We start from the raw sequence: 14217 nt of genomic DNA on the forward strand, positions 1-14217 counted from the left end.
GCAAGTATCCTTATATTCAGATGCTTTTTCTTTTCCGATGCTCTCTCGAATCTTGAACTCGATTGACAAAGGTCATGATATTTTTCAAAATGAATTATGTGATGCATGACCATAAAGGAACGTACCACAAAAATGTCATTCTTGGAGGGTTTTATTATGGGGCTAGCCAGACTGGTCAATATGTCTCCAGTAAGCAACCATTTTATAGACATGGAAGTAAAACCTCCCAGGAGACCTGCCAATGTGTCAACAAGGGGGGGTGTTCTTGGTGCTTCCACGGGAAAGGACTTGAATTGATCTGGTGATGTGATAACTATAGAAAACACTTTAAAGGTACCAGTGGTACGATCTCAAAACACTAATACCATAGCCACTCAAGTGTTAGAGGGGGGCTTGGATGAATGTAAGGGTGGGAGTTCCATTGACCAAAATCATCCCAAAGCTATGCCGAGTGTCAAACTCAGTATGCAAAAACCCCAAGAATTTAGTTCTGGAGAGGCCGGCATCGTCTCCATACTAACCCCATGTGATACAAATGTTGAGGATATGAGCAATGCTCAACAGAAAAAAAATGGCTATAAAAGGTTGTAAGGGATCCCGTACATGTTTGCACAACCTCAAGGGGCAATCTAAAAGGGGGAAGTACTTATCCGAAGAAGAGTCAAATGATAAAGAGGATGAGGCTGAAAGTGGAGAATTGGTTCCAATATCTGACGATGCCTTAACATAAAACAAAAGAAAAACACAAAAAATGAAGATTAATATGATTTCACCTGTTAAGGGGAAGGTAGCCATTACTAATTTCATGAAAGTAGCTATACCTATGAATGACCCCTTGAATCTTAGTATCTTGACAACACACTCCGTAATGAATGAGGCTTCTCTTTCGACAAGTAAGGAGGCCTATAAAAGAGAGGGACAAATCATTAGTGGGGTTGACCTCAGTCAAGTTATTAGAGCAGTAAAAGAGGAGAATGATGCACCACTTTCCATTACAAGGCTGCTACCAACTGCACAGGAATGTATTCCTAACGGACTGTCTGTTATGGAAGAAGAGAAAGCCTATCCTATATTCTTATCAATAGAAGAAAGGTGAAAAAGGGCCTTGTAAAAACATCAGTTTTGGAACCAAAACCCCTCAAACCGAAAGAACAAATGGTATTGGTTGGTAAACAATTTTTTAAACTTCAAAAAATGGATGATGTGCATCTGCAGACCGCTCTTGTATCCAATAAGGGGAAAGTAGGACGCTTAGTAGAAGAGCTATTTTTTCAGACAGTTGAGCGTAATTCTAGAGTGAATGGGTCCTATCCCTAAAATAGACAGTATATCCTAGCGCTCTTTGATGATGAAATCTCAAGGCTACATTTAATTAAGTGTGCATACTTAACGCAAGTGGAGTTTGTCCACCCAACACGAGTGGACATAGCTCGACTGGGCTTCACAAGTGAAATTATTAGAAATTAAATATTGTCTGAGGCATCTGCCTTCGAGCAGCTAGGATATAGTGTAACAATTCCTCAACATGAACCAGTGATTGGCGATGAAGGGGAGATGGCCTTTGTAACTCAGGACCCATTGGTTATCAAGGTAAATAACAGGGGGAACCAGTCCCGAGCAGTAACAGGTTGTACCAAAACGAATAAGTCTGTATCCTATGATTGGTCTTGTATTCTAAATGATCTGCATGCAAAAGATGGAATGACATATAGCATTAACTGAGATTGCAAATTTAAAGTTGTTTCGTGGAATACGCAGGGCTGTACCCATTTGGAGAGACCTCATAGCCTCTGGGAAGATTGTCACCTTATTTCGTTCTAAGAAACACAGCTCACTGATGAAACCATATTGGAAGGTTTTTCAGTTTGTCATGAGCCTGCAAGGAGAGGTTCCAAAGGTAGACCTTTCGGGGCATTATTATGTGCCCTCCATATGGGATCTGAGTTCCCTATGGAAGTATTATCTTTGGGGTTCAGTTATATGCTGGCAGTTAAAATAAGGTCAAAGGGAGGAAAGAATTCACCATTGGACTCTTGCCTGATTTTGAATGTGTATTTTAACCCCTACAATGGAAATGTGTTAAATGTTATGACAAGGTTAACAGACATTATGGATAACGGAATGACAGATATTTCTGGTTGCCTGGTTATCAGGGACTTGAATTGTGAATGCCTTGATGAAGATTGGCATAAGAATCGAAATGTTGGTGTCCCTGGTGCACTTGAAAGAGGGTAAATGATTTAAGAAGTTATGTTAGTGTGGGACCTGAAGCTTTTAAACTGAAATGTCAAAGGGGACATGCCACCTAATTATACAAGGGTAGGCAAATCATCAGTGTCGACTTTATATTACATTTTCAACTCTAAAGAATTATACTTACGTTGTGACAATTTGCCGGTGTTGGAGTTCAGGGCCGGTGACGATAGATCCTTATTACTTACTTTGCAAATAGAGATTGGAATATGAGCCCATAATCTCTAATATGCATATCAAAATAAGAGAGAGAGAGACCACATGGTTATTTGGAGGCCATGATTGAAACTCCAAATTAATGCACAAATGGCCAAATGTTTAATGGATGTAAACTTGGGGGTTTTAACGTCAGAGGCTTTGTCCCTTTTGTTTAGGATACCCTTGCTGACTGCTTCCGATGAAGCAACTAGACACTCAACCTATATCATACTCTCATACACACAATTTTGATAAAGGGATTCACATTAGAAAGAAACTTCATAGGAAGCAGGTGAGGGTAATTAGGGAAATGGATATCTCGGTTTTCGCCTCTCACAGAAAGTTGAGGCAGAGCTATACAAATTGGGTCAAATCTAGGCGACATCTGATATACCAAAGAGATGCCGATAGTATGTTATGTACATTGAATAAGAGCAACGGTCCACACTTTTGGTCACTAATTAAATCAGGGGCAACGCAGAGATCTTTTCAGGCTAACCCGAAACCCGGTAGTGTTTGGTAAACTTGTTTTCTCTAAGCTATTCTCTGGTCACTCTAATGAAATATTTGTCCAAAGCAAAGACCAAAGGAAGGTTCAAATATCTTGGAACGTCCTTAACATTGAATTGGAGGACATTTAGAGGGCTATAAAGCGCTGTAAACACTATAATGCCCTGGGTCCCAATGGTCTATCGAGTGCCACATTGAAATTAGACCCAGCGTTATGGGCAAGGATCATTTTAGAGTTGTGTTTCAGTATTGTAAACACAAGGAAAGGAAAGATCCCACTTCTTGGAGGGATGCGTTGGTGATACTTATCCATAAAACAGATTGGATCAAAGTAATTACCGGTCAATCTCCCTCCTGGATGGGTCATATAAACTCTTTACCACTCTGATTTTTAGATTCTTGACATCAAGGACTGGAGTACCTCAGTGCCAAGATATATATCAATCAGGTTTCAAGAAAGGGGTGACTGTTTCTCTAAATCGTTTGACTATATCTCTCTTGACAACTGAGGCACATTCGGCAAAAAGACAAATCTATGCTGCTTTTCTCGCTACAACAAAGGCTTTCAATGCTGTGGAATGATCTTTGCTCTGGGCAAAATTAGGACTATAGGGTTGTTCAATTTCCCTGATCGACATGCTAAAAGCTTTGCATACAGAAACAAGATTAAAAGTAAGGCTAGATGGGAGAGGAAGCAGCTCAGATTGGTTAAAAAATGAGCATGTCCTTCGTAAAGGATGCGTACTGGCACACTTCCTCTTCAATGCATATATAGCAGATTTGGGGAGTTGTCTCGAAAATGCTAATATTAACCCCCAATGCTAGAAAATGTAAAATTCCTATACCTGCTGTATGCCGATGATTTGGTGCTATTTGATTATGCACCATTGGGGTTACAAAAGGCGTTGGTTGCAGTGAATGATTACTTTGGGAACCTGGGTCTTGAGCTTCACGTGGGCAAATCAAAAATATTGACTTTAATTGCCTCCAGGAAAAGAAGATCGAAAAATGTAATTGGGCTTTTAATGGCAGAAGGCTTCAATATGTACAATACTTTTAGTACCTCTGTATAATTATTTGTACGAACTGTAAGCTCTACAAGCAGCTCATGTTGAGTAAGACTGCAGTTTTGTCTTCTGTAGCCCAACTTAGACAACTGGATAGAAAATGTAGGCAATTTTCATTGGCCCATCACCAAAGGTAATCCACTGTGTCGAGGTATTGGAGGAGGAAGGGTGCTGTGCACCGTTTGAGAGTGGTTTGTGGCATAAGGTCCTTTCCCTACCAAAGGGAACCCGTCTGGTTGCTATAAGACTCGTGTTAGGTATTACATCACTGCAAGCAGCAACTGATTGGAGACATTTGCATATGCTTAAAGGCTTTCTAGATCCTCTGGTTGGCAGGCTGTTGATGAAATTAAGAACAGTGATGCTCTTGGGGAATTGTAAACCTCTCTCGGTATGGACAAATAAATGTGCTGAGATCTTGGCACGCTTAGAGATCTTGGTTGAAACATTGTTGACCAGACCAAACAAGGTGAAAAAACACATTTATGAAATGGACTGGGTAAAAAATAGAATTAAGTTGGTGAATTGGATTGGATTGGGTAGTCACTAAGAACATTGGAACTAAAGATATCCTTACCACATCATGCATCTGGTCAGATCACTTTATGATCGGCTTTACGATGTACTTACCAACACCTATCGCAAAACCTATTAATAACATGAAATCTGTTAGAGGCCATAATTTTAAGAAATTGAACTCTTCAGACATCATGAACGGAATGCAGACAGTCATGGACAAAATATTACCGTCTGACCAAACTGATGATATGTTGTCGATATTTAATAAAACATTCTTAACAATACTTGGCAAAGTTGCCCCTATTCGAACAAAAATGGTCAGAGAAAATTCTAATCACCAAAGCTGGTTTACACCTGAGCTGAACATGAAAAGAAGGGCATTAGATCTGACTTGGAATAAACACCCCTTAGACACCACTCGACAAGAATGGAAGAAATTAGATAAATCTTGTAGATATTTGATAGTGGACACCAAGAATAACTATTATAAAACCGCATTGAGCAAGCATCCAACTCCCCGAAGGAATTATTTAACATCTTAAAATCCCTAGAAAAGACCAAAACTGTGGAGCCTCCATTATCAATCACAGATGAAGACTGTGCTCAGATATCACTGGCATTTGAGGAGAAAAATCTCTAAGGCAAGGGACAACATTTTAGCAACTCAGAGTCTTAATACCCCACTGGGGGACTCAAAGAATGTGACAGAGCCCATAGAAACAGAGGACTCTCTCTCCAAATCTCAGTCCCCAGGTTTCTCTTTTTCCCCTAGCTCGTCAACAGATATGAACCAGCTGCTTGCCTCCCTGAACCCTACTAACTGTTCTTTAAACCTACTACCACCCAAAATTATTTTTCAAAAACGAAACACATTCTAACCGTTTCTAACACAATTTGTGAACGCCTCCTTTCGAGATCAAGAAGTGCCACCAGATATCAAGAAAGTGCCATCACACCCATCCCAAAGAAAATGAACCTGGACCCTAAGGATCTGAACTACCTCCGCCCAATAACAAACAGTCCGTTTCTTTTAAAAAATACTGGACAAGGTCTCCACAAATGAACTCCATTCATTTATAGAAAACAATAACAAACTGCACAATAGACAGTCCGGTGTCCGTCCAACTTATAGCACAGAGACTGCTCTTCTTGATCTCCAGAATCACATGCTCGAGATCATTGACAGTGGTAAGGCTGGGATGCTGATCCTGTTGGATCTATCGGTGGCATTCAATCTCATTGATCACGAGAGATTACTAGAGTATTTACATTAACAAGGGAGCTGCTCATTGATGGCAGTGCATTGGATCAAATCATTCTTGTCAAACCGAGTTTCCAAGGTACAATGGGGCGCAGTCCCTTCCCCAGCCTCTCAAATAAAATATGAAATCCCACAGGGTGCATGAATATCACCCCTCCTTTTCAACCTTTAAAATCACGCCTTGTGCTCACTACTGGAGATGCTAGGAGTCTTCTTTATGAACTATGCTGATGATATGCAATTGGTCATCGAGCTAAGTGGCGACTACCAGCAAGACTCTATAACTTTAGAAAACATCTATAAGGCAATTGAAAATTGGATGTCCTTAAACTGGTTATGCCTTAACAGCAATAATACTAAGCTTCTCATCTTCGGCTCCCCCCAGGCGAGGGCCAAATCAGATCTGGCATATTCTCACTTTGTGCTCCACGGTAACTAGATCAAAACGCAAGTGAAAGTGAAAACATTGGGGTCTTTCTGGATGCATCACTGAACTCAGATTCTCATGTTCGAAACCTCTGTAAAACATGCAATTACCATCTGAGGCTTCTTCGTACCATACCCCCCTATATCAACAACAAAAATGCAGTACCAATTGCATGGGCTATGATTCTATCAAGACTAGACTATTGCAACATCTTACTATGTGGAACGACTAAGTCTAACATTAGGACATGCCAAGCAATTCAACATGATGCCATTCGCATCGCTATGACCATTCCTAGGAGGTCCCACATCACCAATACCAGGAGCGATTTACACTGGTTACCAGTACAACAATGTATCAACTTTAAAATGGGATCACTAATACACTGCTCTTTCTACGGAAAAGCCAAAAAGTATCTAAAAAACATTATTGTTCCTTACATCCCAGCTAGAGATCTACGATCTTCAGACCTGAACCTGTTCAAGGAATTAGAACTAAAAGAACCAGAGGTCCAGGTAGATTGTTTTGGAATAGGGCTCCTGCATTCTGGAATTCTCTACCTCTGTCCATAGGAGGGATCTCTGATTGGAAATGCTTCAGGAAAACACTAAAGACATACCTCTTCTGCTAAAGATAGTTCACAAGATCTTAAAATAAAACAATAGGGCCTGAATGCCCTTGTCCTGTCATTCTGTTTGTTCCGCTCGTGCCAATGTAAGTGCCCTGATGCCTGTGGGCTTTTGGCACTATAGAAACAAATAAATAAAAATAAATAAAATAAAATAAATAAATTGTGGGATTTATAATCATGTTATTTATGACATGAAATCCCATAACTCTCTAATAACTACTTTGCAAGAATATCCATCGAAAAAGTGTAGGCGTGTTTGGCTGAGCATAAAACTGAATTTATTTCCTACACTTGAAGTTTTGGATGCAAGAAAGAAAATCCCAAGAGCTGAAAGAACCTGCCAATTCTGTAGGATGGAAATAGAAAGGTTGTACCACCTAGTAATGATATGTCCATCTTTCAGAAATGATCGAAGAGTTACATTTGGTAAATTTGACCACTCTCTTGTGACAGCTGGCTGGGCGCGACTGTGGCATGTCTTGCTTTGTGGCCCAACTCCTGCTTTATTTATAGCTACAATGAGGATTTTAGAGTTTGTAATTGGGGTGGATTGTTAAAGAGGAAAAAACTAAAAAATTCAAAGATTCTTAACTAATTCTCTTGTATATCAAATCTTCTATATTATAGATACAATGAGATATTAGATTTTAGATTATGTGTTTTGAGTATGTGATTTTTTAGGGTAGTAAATGTTCTTGAATGAAGTACTTTTACTGATTGTTTTATTGAACATTGTTATGAATTTCTATGTTTTTAACTTTTTGGTAAATGTATTTGAAATGATGAGATGAATTTTAATTTCTTTGTGTTAGTTGGATAAATTGTAGAAGAGAATATTTTAGAGATTGTATTTGGTATGTGGAAATGTAATTTTATTAAGCTTTCCTTTTGTCAAAAGTTTGTTTTTAAACTGTAATGCACAATAAATACATTCAAATAAATAATAAATCACAAGAAAATTCACATACATTTATTTGTGGCTATACTGAGCTAATGCCTACATGAGACGCCAATGTCTGATCTACACATTCAGTGAACTGTATGATTAGAAAGGCCGGACCTTAAACTATTATGAAGTTGAACCTATTAAATGTAATGTGTACAGAAAATGTACAACAGATATTTCTTTAGGCAAAACTCACTTGCAAATGTTGTTTCCTTTTGACTATTTTAGGAATTCTTCTCTTTTGAAAATGCCTATGGGGTCATGTTAAAGAAAAGAGTGGATGCACTGCCAAAGAGGGGATGTGTTACCCAAACAACTTCTAGGAAATATCAGACGGGGGCTCAGGGACGTCATTAGGGGGTTGCCTCTACAGCACCTGAGGCCTCCCTTGCTACCCTCTGTTTGTTTTAAAATTGATGCTCGTGGGCTGGGGCCAGCACCTTGTGGCTCTTTGTTTCTGGAGTGGAAGGCTTTCTTGTTCAGGCCTATTAAAAAAAATGAGGGGTTCCATAAGTGTACCACTTTGAACCATGACCCTAAATAAGAAAGAATGGGAATGACAAATAATGGGCCTCATTACGACCCTGGCGCTAATGGGTTAACGGCACCGTAAAAGGCTGCGGCGCCGTTAACCCATTAGCGCCTTACTACGAGGTCCCTTTGTGGGACCCGACCTGAACGGCTGGTCTAGACCAGCCGTTAAAGTAGGGACCCGCAAAGGGACCTTGGTGCTAAGTACGGTACCGCAATTTGCGGTACCGTACTTGGCACCTTCCCCGGTCCCATTGAGCCCTATGGGGCAAAAATGGGAATGGGGAAGGGCCAATGTTCAATGGGGAATTCCCGCCCGCCAACCTTGGAATGGGGTGGTAATTCCCCATTGAACATTGGCAGACTCGTTACGATACCGGCACCAACCATGGTGCTAATAGCGCCATGGTTTAGCGCCAGTATCGCAATGAGGGCCAATGTGTTTTTCTGGAATTCTATACAATAATTGCTAGACTCATCAAAGGTTTACTTCAGGCTCACTTAAGGGGGTGAGTCGTTGATTTTGTATGTTATTAAAGACCTCAAATTCACAATTCAGACCCATGTTGGACTATGTATTTTGCTTTTTGCAAAATGCAGTTACAGCATTTTTTTCTGCTGTTGTCTCTGTTATGATCATCACAAGACATTCCAACTCGGTGTCCTCGGTCACTTGACAAAGTCCTTGTGCCTAAAATCTTGTGTACAGTGTAGAAATGTTTGACCATAGCACATAAAGTGGCCCTTGATTCCATTGTGCTACAATGAATGCCTTGTTGTAATGTGTCTTTCTCTCCTATCTCCATGGCATGCTGTTCAGGATGTTTGTTTGCATGTATGAGGTAAAGAGTGCCCAGACTATGGGATGCCATGTGAGGCCAACCTCTGACGCCTGAAAAGTAGATCCATGCATGTTGACATGTGGCCAACTTTGCACCAAACCTGCAGATGAACTGGCCTGCTGTTAAATCTGTTACCATTTTAATGGTATCCACTACAGAGTGTAATTTGCTTTCTGACTTTGAAAACATTCAAACATGTAATTGCTAATTTTACTATAGCCGGTACGATAGCTTAGTGGGTTGAGTGCTCGCTGCGGCAATGTGTTTGTGATCGGCAGGTTGCAGGTTTGATTGCCGACGAGGCCAACTCAGCCATTCATCCTTCTGAGGTTGATAAATGAGTACCAACACAGGTTGGATGATATTGTATGTATATTTGTTCTATATAAAGCACGTAAACTTAAGTGCTATATAGTAACACATCCTTATAATTTGGCTTTGGACGTCTGCTTGCATTCACAGTAATTTGGTAATATGGGCCTATATACACAGATGTTAACGATACATTTGATGATCCATTCTTGTATGAAATGTATATCACATTACAGTGATATTGTAACCATATTTTTTGTAGCGTACTTAGGTACAATGCTATGTGATGCCACTTCCTGTTTTGTCAAGGGGTGAAAGATCGTGTTCCATCACTTCCCGTGTTGTCACTTGGGGTGGGATCAAATAACATCACTCCCTTTGATGTCATCACAGGTCAAGGGTCGTGTGATGTCACTTCCGCTACTCCTGGCATTTCGGTGAAATGACGTCCCTGCGGGGACTATTGCTTCCACATTAGAAATCAATAACTAGCAAGCCACAGCAGGTCCCCTCCATGGAGATAGCATTTAGAACATTTTTTGAATTTGAGCATTTAAAAACATATGCCCTGTGTAGCTTTATTCTAGTGAGGAAGGACATCTATTCCTGAAACTGCTTCCATATCTACCTGTAAGCACAACCACCTATCCTCCGAATCTAGAAATAGGCATGTATTGCATGAAGCATGAGTAGAATACTGATCTTAAACCATTAGTGTACTGGGGATAGACATAGCTGAGCTGAAATCATAATGAAGGCATTAGGATATTTAAGGAGATGTCACAAGCGTTCAGTGGTTCCAGTGTCTTAATAATACAACCTACAATGTGGACTTTATGGGCCTCATTACACGGATGGCGGTAAGGGTTTACCGGTACTGGTAAGGGTACCAGTGCCGGTAAACCCTTACCCCCTTACTACGAGGTCCCTGTGTGGGACCCTACCTTAACGGCTGGTTTTACCAGCTGTTGACGGTACCCGCAAAGGGACCTTGGAGGTAATTACGGTACCGCAATTTACGGTACCGTAATTACCGTCTTCGACATTCCCATTGAGCCCTATGGGGGCAAAAATGGGAATGGGGAAGTGCCATGGTGAATGGGGAATTACCGCCCCACACACCTTGGGATAGGGCAGTAATTCCACAATTCACCATGGCGGACTCTGTAAAATAGCGGCTGCAACCATGGCGCTAATAGCGCCATGGTTGCCGCCGTCTGTGTAATGAGGCCCTATTTCTTTTGGAACTAACATGAAACCCTGATTGATGGCCCTATTAGGACGTCTGTGTAAAAATAGAAATGTGCAGTTCCAAGCAGGAGCAAAACTTTTCTTAAAAGCACCATATTCTGAAAAACAAAGAATTTGGGTTGCTCAGTTGAAAGCCTTGAATTTTGCATGTGCCTGAATTGCAGCCTGACCACAGCCCTGGTGACCAGCAGGAATGCAAGGCAAGCACTGCAAGGACATTCGCCTTGCTAAACCGTGGTTAAATTTGTCAAAAAAGAGCTAAAGTACAGCACATGTGAGGTGCAGCTAACATCTACTGCACACGATTTCCCTTCATAATGAAAGCATTTCCTCCTGCAGCACCACTTTTTGAATGTAACGAAAGTTTAAAGAGATTTTTGCTAATACGAATACACCGCTCGAACAAAGATACATTTTAGCAGCTTTTGCTGCTGGAAAGCACATCACCCTTCCAATCCTTCCACCCATTACAGAACGGTGTTTCTGCAAACTGGATAGGAAAATGTCCGCTGTCTTCACTATTTTTATCCCGAGTTTAGAATGGGGTCCTAAATCCATGTAAAGTAAAACCTTTTTGTGCCTTGTGCATTCCACCAGATTACAAGAGGCACCGCGTAGCAGATTGTTTAGGAATTATCTGGAATGCCTGAACTTTAGAAAGGCCGACGTCTACTTGGACATGATCAAACCCTTCCTAATCGAAGAACTCTACACCAAGTTTAGGTAGGAAATGACATAATGAATCTGTTTCATTAGATAGGAAACGTTGGTAGGGGGTCTGAGAGAGCTATGTCCCAAGGTCTTTAGGTTGTAGTCCTAGGTAGAAACTCAGGGGCTATAACCAAAAGGATAGCTAGCCTGAATCCCGACAGTCCCGACATTAGCGTAGCCCTGGATCTTTTGCAAACATAGAAACACCCCTGAAACAGATCTTGGCATGATCAGACTCGTTACTATGAGCACTTTACTAGATGTGAAGAAAAACTTGCGATTTCTTGATATTTCCCTTCCCCTTGTATGCACCAGGGCAGAAGATGTTGGCCTAGCCCGTGGGATGAAATTAAGTAATCAGCCACAGATTTAGTCTGACTGGTAACTTGTGCTCCATCCTCTAAGGTCCCATAGAATGCATTTTCCTTTTTATAGGCCTCACTTTTTAAAATACTTTCTTTCCCAGCTTTTTACATTCAGTTGTTGTGGAGAAAATCTGGCTCACTCACTCAATCACTTTGCATCACAATGCAGTAAGAATGTTGTGAAGTCTCGTTAAGATAGTGCACAAAGCTCACAGTGTAGATTGTACAGGAGGAAGGAGCGCAGTGTGTACTGAACCAAGTGGAGCACGTATTTTGATCCTGACTGATCTAAAGATCAAAACCATAACATTCAATCTATCACTTTTCATCCCCTGTCCTCTTAGCCTCATGAAATGGCAGCAAAAGGTCAGCAAATCTGAGACATTGGTGGCATCAGATCAAGCTGCAGATAGAAAGGTCTGATTTTTTAGTCAGAACGCAATTTTGAATAAAATATGTGCCATCATTCCAGAGGGTGGAAATGTACTATTATTCTGATGATGGCATTTATTGAGCGAGGCCCTAGCTTCAAGAAGCAACAGAGCGCTTTACAGAGGTATGCAACAATACATATACACAATGGATTGCTTTTCAGAGGTAACAACAGAACAGATATACAGTGGGGCGTCGGATACAGAGGGGCCCAGAGGCGGGGTACAACTGTACAGGTTGGCAGGGAAGAAAGGGGCGGACAGCGTCTAGTGAGTCAGGTGGCACGAGGGCAACGTGATGGCCTAGGTGTTCTCTTGTATAGGCCAATATTGCAGCCTCCTATGTTTTTGTGGGATGTGCCTCAGTCGTTTCACTGCAGTAAGGGTCCTTTCAGATACATTGGGCCTCATTACGACCCTGGCAGAACGGGTTAACGGGCTCCGCAAAAGGAGGCGGACCGGTTAAACCCGTTCCGCCACATTGCGAGGTCCCCTTGCGGGACCCGGTAAGGACGCCTGGTAAAACCAGGCGTCGTTACCGGGTCTCGCGAGGGGAAGAGGGAGCAAACAACGGGCCACTCGTAATCGCCCCATTGTTTGCTCCCTCTCCCATTCCCATTCAGCCCTGTAGGGGCTGAAAAGGGAATGGGGAAAGTCTGGGCTCGGGTTCCTGGAGGGAGGAATTACCGGGCCCTCCAAACTTGGAATGGCCGGTAATTCCCCATTCTGGGAACCCGGACGCGATTTCAGCGGCAGCCATGCCGCCCATAGCGGCAGGGCTACCACCAAGGTCGTAATGAGGCACATTGAATCATAGAATTAAAAACCCCCACTGCCCCCCCCATACACACATAGTGCTTTTTGACGCTTCAAGCTTTCAGGCGCATATTATTCATATTAATCCCATTTGGGTGTACGAGTGCACGCAAGTGAACCTTCTGTAGACGTCTACTCCTATCCCCACCCTCCCCTCGTTTGTAAAGGTGGAATTCCTAAACACGAGTGGATGCTTTGATATAGGGAGGGCTATGTGCGGGTGTAAGGTTTGGCTCTCCTCCATTGTAGGAAAGGTCTCGTTTGCTTTCAGTGTCTTTCAAAAAGAAAAGACAGAATGCAAGGATGTTTACTTTTCTCTGGATATACCAAAAACTGTTTGTTGTAGGCAATGAAAACCCATGTTTACCCCATGTTGTGATTGTATGTACCTAATGCAGTGAATATCCTGTGAGATCCCAGCTCATAATTAGGTGATATTTTAAAAGCAAGTGCTGGGTAAAATACACGTTTGTATCCTTATTACGCTACTGATACTGATGCCCTTTAAAGTGCTGCTATGTTAATATGTCTCCAGTAGGGGTCTAAATAAAGCAAGTTAGATTGGTTCAGTAGTGATGTAAGAACCTTAAATGTGAAAACATTTCTAGTAAAATAGCATTGGTGTGTCCAAATGTTGAAATCATTTTTAGCAGTCATGGATGTGTGATGAATCTGATGGTGTAATCACTTCTGTCCTGGGGTAACCAGTCCTCATGCGGCCAAGGGATGGCAGCCGCTACCTGATCCTGACCATGGAGCTGGCTATTTGAGGGAGGACCACATGAGGGGAGGCGACCCTCATGGGGGAGGTTGGCATCATCAGATGAAACATGGTATCCATCTGCCCCCTTTACAGACGTCCAATCCATTCTGCATGTCTTAATGACATATTGTGGTAAACCCCCCAACATCCCACAAGAATTGCTGGTGACATCCCACAATATCCTGTAATGACAAATACTAACTTGCAATTTCACATGTCCTTTAAAGATACTGGGATGAGGAGGAGGTGGAGTTACGAAGATCACTAGAGCACGGAAGCCCACTCTGCGCTCTAGATGTTGGAAAGAGTGTCACCATGGCTGGAGCTTTAAATCACCACCAGCTCAAGAAGCCAAAAAAGCTAACAGGAGCAGGCGACTCCCG

At 41.8% G+C, this 14217-nt stretch overlaps 1 protein-coding gene across 7 annotated transcripts in view; it reads left to right on the top strand.

Moving 5' to 3' along the window:
* The window catches only part of SHANK2 (SH3 and multiple ankyrin repeat domains 2), a 4166579-nt gene that overhangs the window by 2001657 nt on the left and 2150705 nt on the right, over positions 1–14217 (top strand). The gene's annotated exons all lie outside the window — the stretch shown is intronic.

This window comes from Ambystoma mexicanum, chromosome 11, assembly GCF_040938575.1.
Source record: "Ambystoma mexicanum isolate Mex_15411 chromosome 11, UKY_AmexF1_1, whole genome shotgun sequence".
Taxonomy (NCBI): domain Eukaryota; kingdom Metazoa; phylum Chordata; class Amphibia; order Caudata; family Ambystomatidae; genus Ambystoma; species Ambystoma mexicanum.